The sequence below is a fragment of the Falco rusticolus genome, chromosome 10 (genome assembly GCF_015220075.1).
Source record: "Falco rusticolus isolate bFalRus1 chromosome 10, bFalRus1.pri, whole genome shotgun sequence".
Lineage (NCBI taxonomy): Eukaryota > Metazoa > Chordata > Aves > Falconiformes > Falconidae > Falco > Falco rusticolus.
This window is the reverse complement of record NC_051196.1, coordinates 4,686,825-4,702,926: the sequence shown is the minus strand read 5'-3', so window position 1 is coordinate 4,702,926 and position 16,102 is coordinate 4,686,825. Positions and strand designations below refer to the sequence as shown.

The window sequence follows — 16,102 nt, the reverse complement described above, 5'->3', positions numbered from 1 at the left end:
GGTGGTCACTGCTGTCACTTACAAGCAGCAATTAAGTCCTACTGATCCAGTCAGATATACAGTGAATATTCATTCAGCTTTTAACATTATCGGCTTAGTTATCAAACCAACTGACAGTACGGATAATTCAGAGGCATACAAGAAACTGAAGGAAATCCTTATTATGCCCTTCCTTGGTTTTAATAGCTGCATGTTGCAAACGTTGCCTGCATTTACCTTTTTTAGATCTATTATGATACACCTAAGTATGCGTATTTTCTCATGTGTGGTTGAAAACTACACTATATGCGTATATATGTGATACTAAAGGTATCATACACAATGCAATTGCTAATGTTATCTTTTTTTCTAATCTACTTGCAAAATCTTCAGCATTAAAGATCTGTAATACTTGCATTAAGTCTATAGATCAGTCCAGACTGAATTTCCTATGTTCATGTAAGTATGTTCTCTTACTTTCTTTAACTTCTGCCTGTACTTTTTAACTAGTACCTCATTGTACTTTTTTCTTTTTATATCGAATACAAAAAAATCATCCTTCATCTGAAATTTTAATCCTCTAAATGTACAAATGCTGAGGTAAAACAAATCGGTAGTTTTCCTTCAGATTAATTCAGTGGTGAGATACTTCTCTGTGTGTTTATTCCTTCTTTCTCTTTCTTTCTTACACCACAGCAGTTCAATTATTACTGAAAATTTACAGGCTCCATTTTCCCTAAATAATCAAATAAAGCAAATTAAATAAGCCAGAAAAAAAGCAGAAATATGCCTGGCAGACAGCTAGTTTACTAGTTTTCTTGTATAATTGAATAATATTTATCAAATAAGCTTTGTATATACTGAAAAAACAAAGAAACATTATAGACTGTTAAAATGCTTATGCCTGTTTTTCATTAGATATCTACTGTCTTGAAAAAGTAAACTGTGTGCATTTAGCACTTCAAGAAGAAAACAAGCACTTTCATAAACGTTTCTGTAGTAAACACTTGTGTTAAGGCAGATTTTGCTAGCATGATGACAATAGGGATAATTACACTGTTTCCAGTTTATTTTTCTCTATATGTCCTGGGTATCATGAATAAATCTTTGTAAAAAGAATTGATACCAGTAGCTGAAGAATCTGGCATGACCCTTGTGTTACAATTTAACAAACAGAGGAAATAGCGTGGGTAGCCAAAAGGACTGCCTCCACTACCGGGTAAAGATACGCACACATGCATAAAAATAGAGCCTTGCTTCCCCGTCTGGCATGTGCTAATCAAAATGTCTTACCTTATTCTAGTCCTTGAAAGTCGTAAATGCAGACCCTGGTGAAGGCGAAAAGGAAGTGTTTCATAATCAAAGCCCCAGTACAATACTGAAAAACTACACACTTTGACAGATGCCCGAGTTACAAGATGTTATTCTATGGGAAGGGGAGTGTTCTCCCAAAAGGAAGTTTTAAATTACTGGGGATTTAAAAGATTTTATAGAGTATTTTCATTAGAAACAACAGCTAACTGAGAAAGGTGGATTCATGGGGGGGGGGGAATGAAAAAAAATCTCTTTTTACTTGTAAACGTCTTTCTAGGCTAAAGCAAAATACATTTTAAAATTTCCTTTGTCAAAACATGTGGAAAAAAATGGGGGTAGGATTTATTTTGCTTCCTTACTTTTAGGCGGCTGCACGTGAGCTAGTCAGTTATATTAGCTCCGTTAGAGTCAAGAGACAGCGTGGGCTGTTGGAACTTAAGAGCGCAACTACGGCTACCTGTAGCTAATTTTAAGGTGAGATAGGTCGTTTTCTGGACTCCATTGATGAGCTGTCTTTCAACTATAATGGCAACTTGGAACAACTAGTTGTTGTGTAAACACCTACACTGTGGGCATGGGAAGTTATTTACCAAATGGTCAAAATTCTGTCTTCCAACATGCCAAATCTCGTTACTCGAAGGAAAATGAGAATACAGTGCTTGTTTATAAGGGGAGGATTTCAGTGCTCCACCAGCGTTCAGTAGCCTGCTGTGACTTGTTTCACCTTTATCAGTGTCCTGGTTTTGGCTGGCATAGATTTAATTTTCTTTGCAGCGGTTCATAGGGTTGGTAACACACCAATGTTTCAGCTCTTGCTAAACAGCGTTTGCACAGCATCAAGGCTTTATTTCTCACGGTGCCCCATGGGGGTGTACAAGAAGTTGTGAGGGGACACAGCAGGGACAGCTGTCCCCAACTTCAATATATTTTCAATATGTTCATTTATTCTTAATATCTGACTGGTGCGGCAGACTGTCTGCACAGGCTTCCGAAATGACTTGGTCAGAAAGTTTGTTTAGTTCACGTAAATGTGGCCTGCTTTCAGAAATTTCTGCTGGGAATTGACGTTCTGGTCCTGTATATTACCCTGTTGGTAATACATAGAATTTTATATATATATATATATGTAAATAATAATTAGTACAGCAGTCAACTGCTGTAGGAAGTAGACTGTATGTTTTGTAAGTAGGCATTTGTTCTCACTGATGAAATTGGACCTCAGCTTAATGGGGAAAAAGATGATGAGTGGAACGAAGTAAGAAATCTGCAAAGGGTATTTTCACAGTTCAGGTTATGATCTTTCAAGTTCTAGGTATTGACATTAAAACAGTACCTAGAGTCCCACTGGCAAACGGCGGGTAAAGGCTTGCTGAAATCCTTGGCATTTTAAGAGCTGAACTTGGAGCTAAGTGGTTGGAAGATTTCATTGTATAATGTGGGGAAATGATGCAAATGCTTTTGCTGCCGCCTTTAGCAGCAGACATCTGAATGTGTCGGAGAACTTTCTTTGACCTAGCTGCAAAGTAAAAATGAGCCATGCTTTTCGTTTGCACCTCTTCAGATAAACCGACGTGCCAGGTTTTCACAGGGAAAAATCGAAACACCTCAAGAAGAGGAACAGAAGGAAAGAATGATCAGTCCTGTCTGTTGAATGGCTTGTATGTCTTTGATTTGACATTATAACTGATTATTTTTTCCTTATTTTATTGATTTACCATGCAAGTTAACTGAAACTGCAACAAGAAGTAACACCTTTGCAAACTAATTCTGAAGAATGTCACTCTTGATTAAATCCTAATTTTTCAACATGAACAAAATCGGCTTGTTAACAAAATAAACTAACCATGATGTAGAAAAACCTGATTTTGTCTTGTCCTAAGGTTTCAATTAATTGTTTATGAACTTGGTTTCAAATTTCAAACTGTGCTTGCTAAATACGATGTTTCCCTTTTTCACTTGTAACCCAGGTATAAACAAGTCAGCTAATGAAACAGAAAATGCTGGAAGAATCGTTGACTGCATAAACCAGCATAACTTGCTATGTATTATAGTTAAGTTTCTTTTATTGCAAAGGTCCTATAGATCCTGTGTGCGTAGTACTAGTAACGACTGCAGTTTTTGAAGATTGAGAAAAAAACCCTTTGAAGTGGAAGTTCTGCTTTTTTCTGATCCGAACCTCAAGAATTAGACATGGCTAGATAATTTCTTTTCCATGCTTTCTGTCACCACTGAGATCTTGCTCTTGGTTTCAGAAATTGTTACCATATCTCTAAAGAGCATCACATTTTTTCTGTCAGCTATCACTGTATGGCCTACAGTTAGAAATGACATTCATAGTTTATATAAATGAAATTTACTCATTTTGTGTATATTTATGGTTAGCTTGCTTATTTTATTTGCATTTTATTCCTGCATTAACTCATATTTGAATAATGTATGTGATATTTAGGGAAATTTTAATGCTTTGAAAGCCATTTCAATATTTAGAGGTGTCCAAAATATTTTTTATTAGCTTCTGTAAATGAAGACCTTTAAAATGCAATTGGTGTCAGCCATGAAGCCTTGTGAGTCATTCAGGGCTATAAAGAAGCAGACTCATCTTTTCTCAAGATAGCATTTTTAAAGAAAGTACTAATTCGTAAACTATTCAGAAAAATATTAAATAGTAAAACAGTCTTCTCATCAGCAAAATAATTCCACTGTAAGCAATGTGAATTACATTTGTTTGTGTGCACTTCCACGTATCCTTATTGTTCTGTTTTCCAGACACTGTTTTGTTGCTTAGTCAGGTTCCTTGGATATTCTCCATATTGAATTTTGCTGAAAGAGTTCCGGTTCCTCGCTTTTTTTTTTTTTTTTTTTTTTTTTCCATCTTGTATTTGTTTTGAACTTTTCCCTTTCCACCCCTCAACCCCGCCCTGCCAATGAAACTGTTCATAAAGCTCGAGGGAATTCAGCAGGACTTGGACCAAGACTGTATTAACGCTGGTTAGGGGTGGGGGGGTGTGGAACCGTTGTCCCAGTCATACAGCAGTTCTTTTTAAATAAGCATCGCTCTTATACAAAATGCAGTATGTGGAGGTGTTAACTGCCAAGCTTCCTTATTTATTAAGCAGTGTTTAAATCTGAAACTAAAAACAAAAAAACCAAAAAAACCCCCCCAAAAAAAAAACCAACCCAAAAAACAAACCCACACCCTAAATTTCGGGTTCTAACTCTGTATTTGGATACCTTAATATGTGATTACCTGTAAATTCTAATTTAGCCTCTTCTGTCTCCATTTGCCTGTACTGTTATGTCTACATAAATTTGTGGTGCTTATTGTTTGTGGTTCTGTAATTAGTCAGGGTGAGACTGAAAAAAATCCAAACCTTCAACATATATCCAACCTTATTTAGGAAACCTCTCCAAGCAGTTTTACCTTGTAACACTGATCAGCATTTATAGTTCATGTAATTTACAACTATTACAGTCAGGTCTAAGCAAAACCAAGTGATTGCTGTTCCTTCCCTAAGCAGGGCTTTGGAAGGAAGGCGGTGGTGAGATCCTCCCGTTCTTCCTCACTTTTCCCCGCTGCAGAGCTTTTTAAGGTGGCAAACCCGGTGGGGATCCAGTTCCCCATGTAGTTACATGTTATAAATTGTATTCACTTTTTCAACCACGCCCTTCACTTCGATGCAGCACATGCATAAATGCACATCGTTTCATACTCTCAATTATACTATCAACAACTATATCTGAGTAGAAACTGTGCAGAAAAAGTGGGATAGACGCTAATTACTCAGACTGGCCCTTGAGCACAACACAGACGTGGATGGTGTATTTGTGCGATGAGTGCAGGCACACAGAACAGCTCGTTCAGGAGCACACCTGCATGAGCTGCCCCTTTCACGTGCCTGCTGGATGCGTATCCGCTCTCCAGCAGGCAGAGCAGTAGCTTTTTTACCTTAGCGGTGGGGGTTAGGTGTGAAGCTGTGCCTCTCCACGTGCTCCGAATAACAGCCATTGTGCAGGCTGTAGGGTCCTGAGTCAGGCATTCGGCTGCATTCCAGACTTTCCCTTAAAACTGCCTTCACCTTTTGTTTTTACCATCTTTTCTCCTACAAAATTGACAGCAAGCCTCTAGCTTGTCTCCCATGCCAGTTTTCTCCTACTCTATAATTTTTTGCTAGATGTAATTTCTTTCCCAGTTTTAATTTTTAATTTTGTCTTTTGCTTGGTGACTTTCCCGTTTCCTATACACGTCTTCAAGCTTTGCCCATTCTGTTATGGGCATATTCCTATCACAGAGGTTCGTTTTCACTCTTTGTGTTGTATAAGTAAGGATTTGGATTCAGATGCCCTTCAGGTGCTGTAAATCCCAGGAAATAATTAAAATGGCTTTGGTATACATCCAGCAATACATTTTTGAGAAATATCTTGGGACGTAAAAGTGAGCAATCCTTGGCACCAGTACTGAACTCTCCTTTGTCTTCATCTGAATTCCTGCAATTTGTAACACAAACCAGGCTGACTCCTCGCTGCTATCAGTTCTAAGAGGCAATATTGTCCATCCACATTAGCCTGTAAGAAATACTACTGACCAAGGTGATGGCTTAGCTTGATCTCCGTTTTCCATGAGTGAGCTTCAGCAGAGAGAAAAATCTACAGCGTTGGTACTGTTCCATGACGTATGTCTGCCATTCAGGTACAGAAAAAGTAACAGACGACAGCTTTAAGGCTCAGCTCTGCTAACGCCCATCCCCAACACTGTTGTGCCTAGTCCCAGATCTGTTCACGCAGAAATCTGGAAATGCAATTATTCCAGCCTCAGTATCCTCCATTTCATGGCATGCCTGTTGGACGGCTTATGCAATTAGAGAAAATGTTGTGGCTCTGATCCTGAGCTACTTCTTGCAGCTCGTGATGAGCAGTTGTCCAGTGACCAGTTCCATGCTATTGATGGCTGCTAGTTGGTCATTATTCCCTCTCCAAACCTGATTATTTTTTTTTTTTTTTTGTAGGCTGGTAAGACTCTTTCCTCCAGTTCGTGACCCTATGTGATGTGTATCTGATTTTTAGTACCACCCCCACCCCCCAGGACAGTTCTTAAATGCTTAGCAACCCAACTGCTGCTACAGCTTTTTGCTAGCATTTACAATTCACCTCTTCTAGCAGAACTGCGTCCACAGAACCAGGCAATGATTCTTCTGTGTGTGATCACAAAATCACAGAACAATTTAGGTCGGAAGGGACCTTAAAGATCACCCAGTCCCACCCCCCCACCACGGGCAGGGCCCCCTCCCACCAGCCCAGGTTGCCCCCAGCCCCGTCCAGCCTGGCTTTGGGCACTGCCAGGGATGGGGCACCCACAGCAGCTCTGGGCAGCCTGGGCCAGTGTCTTGTCACCCTCACAGGGAACTATTTCTTCCTAATATCTAATGTAAATCCGCCCTCTTTCAGTTTAAAACTGTTACCCCTTGTCCTGTCACTACCTGCCCTTGTAAAAGGTCCCTCTCCAGCCTTGTCAGCCCCTTTAGGTGATGATCGCTTAAAGACCAAAGGGCCTGGCTACCTCTGTTGAGGTTCTGTAAAACTGGTAAATAGGTTCTGTTGTGTCTGTTGCCTTTCAGTCAATACTAAATATGTATTTCTTTAAATAGTTTATCAAATGAGTGTACTTCCATCACCTGGCTTAAGGATGAAATCACAGTATTTTGGGCTCAGGTAATTCTTAAGAAGACAAAAAAAAAAGGGATCCTAGTGGTACTCCTTTTTTTAAAAGCGATTGCCAGAATCCAGCGGATTGCCATCCTTGACTTTAAGATGATACAAGTGGCTTCCTGCATTCCTCTCTTCCTCCCTTCCCTCTTTCCTGCCTGCCTGCCTGCCTTTTTCCTCAGCTGATTCCAGCACTTTCCAGACTGCAGGTCATATCCTGACCTAGCCTGCCTTTTTGTTTCGCTGTCATCTGTGACAAACGTGCTCTGGATACCCAATTTCCTATTCTGCCGTAGCTGTAAATTTTCCTTTTATTCCGTAGTTATGTCCTAAAGACTTACAGACATTTCAATGAATGATGCCAAGTTTCCCAGAAACATTTTTTACGGCTACACTTTCACTTACTCAAAGTTACACAGCATATATAGATGCAACAAAAAAAAGGCGGCCAATAATTTAATTAACAAGAACGTTAATCTTTGTATTGTCCTGAATGCAGGATGGATGTCGAAGAACTAGGCCTGCTGCCTGGTCCTCAGCCCTCACAGATACTTCCTGCTCCCCGGAAACAGCTTCTAGAAAAAGGGATAGAGTACTTAAATAAAACTTCTGGCAATGCCTTCCACTCTGTGGGTTTATCTTCATAAACTATAGTTATTCCTAGGATGTAGGTAAATATTAATTACAGCAGGGTACTCTCCGTAACAATGCCTGGCAATTTAGTATATCATAATAATAAAGAAATATTACATGTCAATTGCACATCAACATATATTACTTCTGTAGTGGTTGTATCACATAGATGGAAATGTGAAAAGTATTATTGATAGTAATTTTTTTTGTTGAATGAAAATGTAGGTATTTGCACGCTAAAGGGATAATCTCATCCCTGTCTCCCAACTATTTTAATGACGTTCTTACAGAATGATGCTGTAATCCCAGTCTTTGACAAGCACCATAACTTTTCAGCCAATATTGCACCCAAAGGAAAGAAACTTTCAAATTGTAACCTTAATGAACAACAACCAAAAAAAATCCTCCCCCCTAAAACAAACATAAAAAAATCAGGAAGCACCACACAAGCCAGACACAAGTTGCCAAATGCTCTCATTTTCTGAAGTCCTAAGCTTTCCCTTGGACCATTGCTGCGTATATACATACCTCTGCCCTTTCATACGTGTGTGTGTATTGCTAGAGAGCTCCGCAGCATCACCATCAGCACAGGAGTCAGAAGGGAGCTCCATTCTGAACAGAACTGTCGTCATCCGGGGAATAAGCTGTGACAGTCTGCCATGGACAACTGTTGCTCCAGAAAGAAGAAAAAAAGTTCATTCCATGCCAAGAAGACAACAAACAAAATACAGTATGAGATCAAAAACATCACAAAGCTGAACATTCATACAGCCATTTAATAATTTAAATTCTTTTATTGTGTTTATTTTGGGGCAGCATATCTGAATTCTACTTGAAGTGTATCTTCTTCGGTTGATTCAGATGCTGGGGCTACTAAGGTGCTTGCCATGAAGCCTGCACGCTTCAAACCTACTGCCCCCCTGCCTTCAGCAGTTTCAGTATCGACACCTTTGGCGTTCTGGAAGTGCAGAGCATGCTGCCCAAAGAACTCGGATGCAACCTCTGTATTTACAAAGCTTTTGAATGCTGAATGCATCCAGGGAAGTAGAAAATGGATGTAAAGCTAGAAGAGAATTAAGGGTTTGTTGTTTTTCAGGGAGATACTTTATAGGAGTTTGTGCACGCTGCAGACTTGAATTGAATCACACATGGAAAATGATACTAAGATTATGGAGAAAGAAGATATTTTTCAACTATGGTAAGTTTGAAAAAAATTAAGTGTATTTTAAACAATTCATGTTCTGTCATTGATGACTGTTGTCAAAGGTAGGCTTGAAGGCTAGATCCTTCGGGCGATGATTGATCAGCCTGCTTAGTGTAACGGCTTACAGCAAAGGGCAGCAGTACACACTACCAGTACGCTCTACCAGCAAAATTCTTCTTCTGTGGACAGAGGTACATCAGGAGAGTTAAACTCTCATCCCAGTATAAGAAAGCCGTCTACGCTACTGAAAAGAAACTTAGGCTGGCAAACCCAGTTTTGTCAGAAGCCAGCTGCAGATGTCCTGGGACTGCAAGATGGAGACAGGACACTGAACACAGCTGATGCAGCACACAACGGTGGTGTGGCCTGTGTATGCCTTCATTTTAAGGACAGTTCACGGAACGTTCGTGGCCGCAGGCAACAGGGAAACCGAAGCGTTAAGTCACCCAACCTGCCTTAGCCAACATTGTGCTTAGTAAAATCATTTAACATTGAAGTTGCTTAGACGCCTGCAAGGCACATGTATTACCTTAAGGAGAAGGAGACTTCCAGAAACAGCTTACATGCAAAAGGAGACAGGGATGAACCTTTGATTCATCAAATCACAGAGTGGTTTGGGTTCGAGAGGACCTTTCAAGAACACCTAGCTCCAACCACCCCTGCCCCGGGCAGGGACACCTTCCTCTGTCCAACCTGACACTTCCACATCTCTGTGCAACTTTGTCCAGCGTCTCAGCAGCCTTAGCTGGTTGTGCTGCCAAGGGCAAGCCAGCGTTACCAGCCTTGCTGGCCTTTACGAACTATTTTTACCCCACAGCAGGGATTCACACTCCCTAAAAGCCTGCGTACAGCAGAGTCCACAGCCTTGCCACAGGAGCCCACGTAAGACAAGCCACAGACGGGCTACTTTTTCTAGCACTGTGGCTTCTACAGGAATTCTGGATGAACAAAAGAGAAGAATAACAATAGCGCAGAAGTCAACAACTGCTAAAGACTGTCACTTTTTTATAAAGACAAACATTCGGTTTTGAACAGTGGATATCTTGTTCAAAACAAGATTTGCAACAGATGGCTGAAAAGAAAAATTGCAAATAGCTATTGTAAAATATATCAGGAGAATACGATGCCTGATTCAAGCCCAAATTATCTACAGACTTAAAATATAGAAAAAATAAGTTTGATCTTTTGAATTATGAACTAACAATTTCTGGTATGTAACAAAGACTTAGGAGAAACCCACAAAGAAAAGAAAACCTTATTTTGAATTCTTGTTTCCAAAACATCAACATGTATCTGACATTTCTGCAGCAATAGTTTTGTGAGCCAGCATGGTGGTGCAAATGAAATAAGCTCACAGTTGCAGCTCTGTTTCATTTGCTATAGCATTCTGAGTAAACATACTGGCACAATGACTCTTTCTGCATTTTGCTAATGAAATTATGCGTATTTAACTCTTCGAAGATTGTATTCTCATATGTGAATTTGTGTGAAAAATTGATACCTGTGCCACAGACCAACAAACATATCTTCATATGATAAAGAAGGAAAAATAAGTTCTGTTTCCTGTGCAGCTTGGAGTGTGGGTTGTTGATTTTTCTAGATACCTTTAGCCTTCTTTTTACTGTACACCTTCACAAGATTACTTTTTTTTTGCATTGCTACCACCTAATGGTCATAATGTCTTGCGCCTGAACTCTAATGGTAGCAATTTTGTCTCACTCATGTACAGCTTTCAGACAGGAATCATACAATAGCTTTTGTCTTTTTTTATCAAAAAATAAAATAGTAAAATACTAAAATTACTGCCAGACTTTCATCACCCATTTTTTTCTATTTGCATGGTAAAGTCTTTGTTCCTCAGTGTTCCTGAATTCTAATGATAAAAGGGTTATGATTAATTTGCAGATAGAATAACCCTTTTCTAAATGCATACTACTCAATAAATGAACAAGCTGCTTACAGTAATTAAAGTAATGTCATCCTGTGCTCAAATTGCTTGTGCTAATAAAGCTAATTGGCAACAGCAAGCATTAACTGTGATTAGTCATATGCATCTAATGTCATCACCAGTGCCTATAATTTTCTACATGGAGGGAATTTCACATCTGTTTTGAATCACTTGTCTGTTGTCTGCATTGGTGTTCTTTCCTATATTATTATATCAGAGATTCTTTTACTACAATAGATAATAGAAAAGTTGATTTTCTTTTTCAAACAAAGAACTGCACAATAGAGAACAAGATATCACAGAATCATTTAGGTTGGAAAAGACCTCTGAGATCACCAAGTCCACCTGTTAACCCAGGGCTGCCAAGTCCATCCCTAAACCACGTCCCAAGGCACCATGGCTACGCAGTTTTTAAACCCCTCCAGGGATGGTGACTCCACCACCTCCCCGGGCAGCCTGGGCCAGGGCTTGACCAACCCTTCAGTAAAGGAATTTCTCCCAATATCCAATCTAAATCTCCCCTGGCATAGCTTGAGGCTGTTTCCTCTTGTCCTGTCACTTGTTACCTGGGAGAAGAGACCGACCCCCACCTGCCTGCAACCTTCCAGGTAGTTGTAGAAAGCAGTAAGGTGTGTGTGTCCCCCCCCAGTCTCCTCCAGACTCAACACCCCCAGTGCCCTCAGCTGCTCTTCACACTAGCTGTGCTCCAGCCCCTTCCCCGGCTCCATTGCCCTTCTCTGGACCTCTACAGCACCTCTACATCCCTCTTGAAGTAATGAAGCATTTCCAAGTCACTTATTCTGAAATAAGTGTTTGATTTCTGCTAAATTAATAAATCCGCATTGCTTTTGCATATAGTCCAATAGCCCCTTCAACAGGATGTAGATTATTTGCAACAGAACATTCATCTAATCAATTTAGACTGACTGCAAGTTGTATTTCACAGTAAAACAGATGAGTCAGAAGATCCATTTTGTATTTGTTTTGGGAATTTGCAAGAAATTATTATCAGGAAGATAAACTATCCAGGCTTTTGCACCATTTATTATAGCCAATTTCTTAGCTGTAAGTAGAGCAACAGTTATTTGCTGTGTCAGTCCAAAAGGGCAGACGTTAAATTATCAAGAATCAAGTGGCTGAAAACGCAGCTTTAAAGACCACATTTTACTACTTTGTTTTCTTTCCTATTTGAAGATTTCCTCCTCCCTTCACTTTTCTAACAGCTAACCAATAATCTCTACAAGTATTTTACGTAAGTTACATTTACTAGACCTCTCTGGTTCACGTGTCTGTGTTCTCTGTCTAAATGGGTACATTCTTCTAGAAGCATAAAAGGTGTTCCCAAGTTCTCCCGCTGAGGCTTTTTGCCCATGCTGGACGGAGTAACTATTTCATGTGTTACTCTGTTTACTACACCACTCAGTTTGCTTTTATCCAGACATTTGGAATTACTGATTTATATTCAGCTGATGTTTGGCCTTATGCCTCACAGCTTCGCTGACTACGTGAAAGCACAAAGCTATCGTATCATCTCAAGATCAGTAAAGGCAAACCGACTGATCCCAACTTACACACAGAGATGCACAGATAAAAATAAAGGGAACATCTGCTTTCAACAACTCTGGTGACCCCTTTTTGTTTTACAGCAATTTAGCTTTTCCCACATTGTGTTTCAGGTATGTGTCTATCACTCAAAAAATTACCTGGTTGCTCACAATTTTTTATTAGGCCATTTCAGAGTCTGATCACATCATGACTTTTTTTTCATCATTCTTCATTTTCTAAGACTAAGTTCCAAATCAGCTCATTAAAATCCTCGTCATTTTGGAATTTGCCATGAAAGCACTCATATGAATGACATACATCACTATGACCCACCTCTGTGGCTAATGTGACATTAATGTCAGTACCCTCACTCTTTCACAGAATAGTCTTACGTTTCACAAAATAACTTAATTGTAAAGATATAAAAAGCCTGATCCTTGCTCATATCAAAGCATCAAATTCTTAATACGATTCAATTTCTTTGATTGTTTTTGCATACATAGACCACAAATGGTTTTGGCTTGTTGTTTTTTTGAGAGCGATCCAGTAAGAATCAAAGATACAAATCTGAAATCGTACCTAGAGCTGCAGGTATTCACTTTCACTGCATCGGCTGGCAACACACACTTTGCGGTGTCATCTAAACGATCTGAGCAACTCGTTTGTGAGCTTGGAGAACCGTTACCATATTGGCTCTCTTTTACGTATGCTTTTTTCTTAACTTGTAATTTCAGAAAATTTTCTTTAACTTTTAGATAGCTTAGTTGGCAAAACGTTCCCGTTTCTGAGCAGCCAAAGTGGCCCAAACAGACTCTGGAGATGTTTAATTTTGGACAGCTGAGATAGCTTTACAAGTACCCAACTCCTTTGTAATGGCAGCAGCACGTGCGTTTGTAAGAAACAGTCACCCTGTCTGCTTGTGCACATGAAATCACTAACCCACGTCTGTGAAATCGCTAAAAAAAAGCCCCAAGCTTTTACGTGTGTATACCCAGGAGTACTATGTGTCTGATTTTAGAGGTCATCACCACCAATAAAAAATGGTTCATCCTTTCTATCCAATACAGAGAACCCAGCTACCGACAGACTCTGCCCAGGGCGCACCGTCAGGACTCCTAGCGTGTGGATGACTGGGTGCAGCAGCGTGGCAAGAAAGTTCCATAACCGAAGGCTTCAGAACCCAAGTGTCGGTGCTGGGCCACCTCGGTCACAGCAGCAGACCACCACACATGGCCGGTGCAGCAACAGGGGGGTTGTGTCCTGCCACGTGAGTCACAAAATGCTTCTGAAAAGAGATGGAGTGAGTGGGTATGATGAAGTATGATGCAACCACAAAAAAAGATACTGAGACCTCATGAGCTGCTTCTGAGGAGAAACCATTTTAGCTTGCAACCAAAGGAGGGACAGCAATAAAATAAGTTTCTTGTGTTTGCCCTCGGGGATTTTGGGTGGAGGCTCTGCAGCGGCCAGTACAGCGATGCTCACATCGTTGTGCTCGCCTCCCAGAGGCTCACGCAAGGGAGAAGTCCTGACATCAGTGCTGCCAATCCAGGGCAGGATAGAGAATAACTGTTCTTGGTACTAGATGATAAATGCTGCTTTGTACTAGAGAAGTAGAAAATTAAAAATGTAAGGCCTATTTTTAGGTGTTTTTAAAGAGACCAAGCTAGTAACAAGCAAACGTGGATTGTAGAAAGGAATAAAATTAGAAAATAAGTCAATAAATACGATCTTTTTGGCAAACATGGACAGTTACAGGGAAGCCATGCCTCACAAGTCTGTGAGACAGTGTTACAAATGGGGTTGCACCCTAGAGAGCTAGTCCCGACGATAGCAATGGAACACACTTTTAAATTCACGTTTTTAAAATTACTGATCAGAATTTATGCGCATCTGAGGCACTTGATTTGTATGGTGCCACTTGAAGTCACAAGTTACTTAATTCCTTAGCATTTTTCTTGTCACTGCTTCTTCACGGTACCCTTCTCGGTTTGAAGATTTGTCTTTTTGTCATTCAAAAGCTTTATGGTTCTTGTCTTCACTTTGGATTTTACATCATTTACTGCTCTGCCAGGTAAGTCAACCAGTAAGCGGCAAGTTGACCTGCCTAAGAAACACAATACACTGCTGCCTATGTGACTGCTGTCTAATGTCAAAGAACATCACGTAAATTTTATTTCTATTTATTCTTCTGACTAGTAAGCAAGAAATTTGCAAGTGTAACTGTGAAGCTGGTCTCTTTCCCCTTCCCCAACACAGATACCAAGTCAGTCTATCATAAAAGGCTGATGCAGTGGGAGTAAGGGGTATTTTAGGGAAAGAAGACCCAAACTGTTTATGATAAAGGCCTACCTGTACCATTCAGTTTTAGTTAATTAACTATATGGCTAAATGAGGCAGCTATTTCCCTGGGCTTTCCCGACAATCACTGGAGGGGCAGGCTCCTCTAGAGGAACACTCTGGATCTACCTATTGCAGCTCAGGAATGCTGCCTTCTCAAATACAAAAAACAAGTCACTTCTTTCAGACTAAAGAAATATGAGAAGGTATTAATAGATGGGTACAGCTAATTAAGTTTTAGATGCTAAAAACGCAACCTAGTCTTACACCAACTAGTAACGCTAGTCTTAGGCCAACAACACACCACCAGTAATTGACAAAAAAAGTGTTATCTTGGTCTTCAATTCAAACGTGTTGGTGAAACGTTTGCTGTAAAAGTGTTTGCAAAAGTGACCAGTTCTGGCTAAATCTCAGTTTAGTGACTTGTTAGAGATTTATTTTAAGGGCATGGGGAACATTACGAATTCCCTGACAGAATTCCAGTACTACAGCCAAGACTGGCAATTTTTATTGGTTTTGAGGGTTTTTTTTTTAATACACTAGTAAGATAATTCTGGCATACTTCTTTGTAAAGAGTTTTAAAAACTTTTCTTATATTAAATTGTCCAGCTTTTCCTTCTTTATTGTCACACAGAGCTGCAGAAGAGATGTTCTGAATCGCGTCCTCCTGCTTCAGACACACATGCTTGTACTTGTCAGCTTTCAGCTCTGTTGAGCTTCTACCAGCTATGAAAAGGGAACATTTACTTCATAAATACCTGTCTCGAGTATGTGATTTTTGCAGTTCTAACTTTGCATGGCCCCAGATCTCACTTCTGTGAAATCTTCCATGAGACATCTGGCAAAAGAGAATGCCAAATACAATGCTGCCGCGATTCTTGCGTATAGAATGCACAGAAAGCAAGGGCTACTTGTACTGTAAAAAGAGTTCAAAATTGGAATAATTTCTCTGTCACCTCATTTGTAACTGCCGGGTTTTGAGCGTACAACCCCCCCCCCCCCCCGCCCTTCATCTCTAGCACTGTTCCTTTTGCTTAAGTTCTGCAAGAAATTACCCTGATGATGAAGCTGTTAACGCAAAGGGGATACAACTCCCTTATTATTAAAGGGTATTAAAGGACACAGATTCTGCTCGCTCCTTCACTTCTTGGAGTAAGAGCTGTTTCAGAGTCCAGGTACTATACATGCGGTATAGTTACTGTGGTGTTTCATCAATTCCCTCGCAGAAAAGCAGTGAGCAATCCTCACAGACAGTAAGCTGAAGACCTAATAGATGCGTGTCAGCTTAGTAGTAAACATCATTACCTTCATTCCTCCTCAGCAGAAAAGCTGTAGCTAACAGAAAAGCTTATGCTTATTGTTGAGTTTCTGAAACATTCTTAGAGGTTTGTAGCACACGAAGCCATACATTGTTTATAAAAAAAAAAAAAAAAAAAAAG

General features: G+C 40.0%; 1 protein-coding gene across 1 annotated transcript in view; it reads left to right on the top strand.

The window, feature by feature from the left end:
- TESMIN (testis expressed metallothionein like protein) overlaps positions 1-16,102 on the top strand; it is a 76,560-nt gene extending 60,458 nt beyond the window's left edge. Inside the window, exons 22-23 of the mRNA XM_037403081.1 lie at positions 8,723-8,824; positions 13,391-16,102. The gene's annotated coding sequence lies outside the window, so the exon portion shown is untranslated. The remainder of the gene's footprint in view (positions 1-8,722; positions 8,825-13,390) is intronic.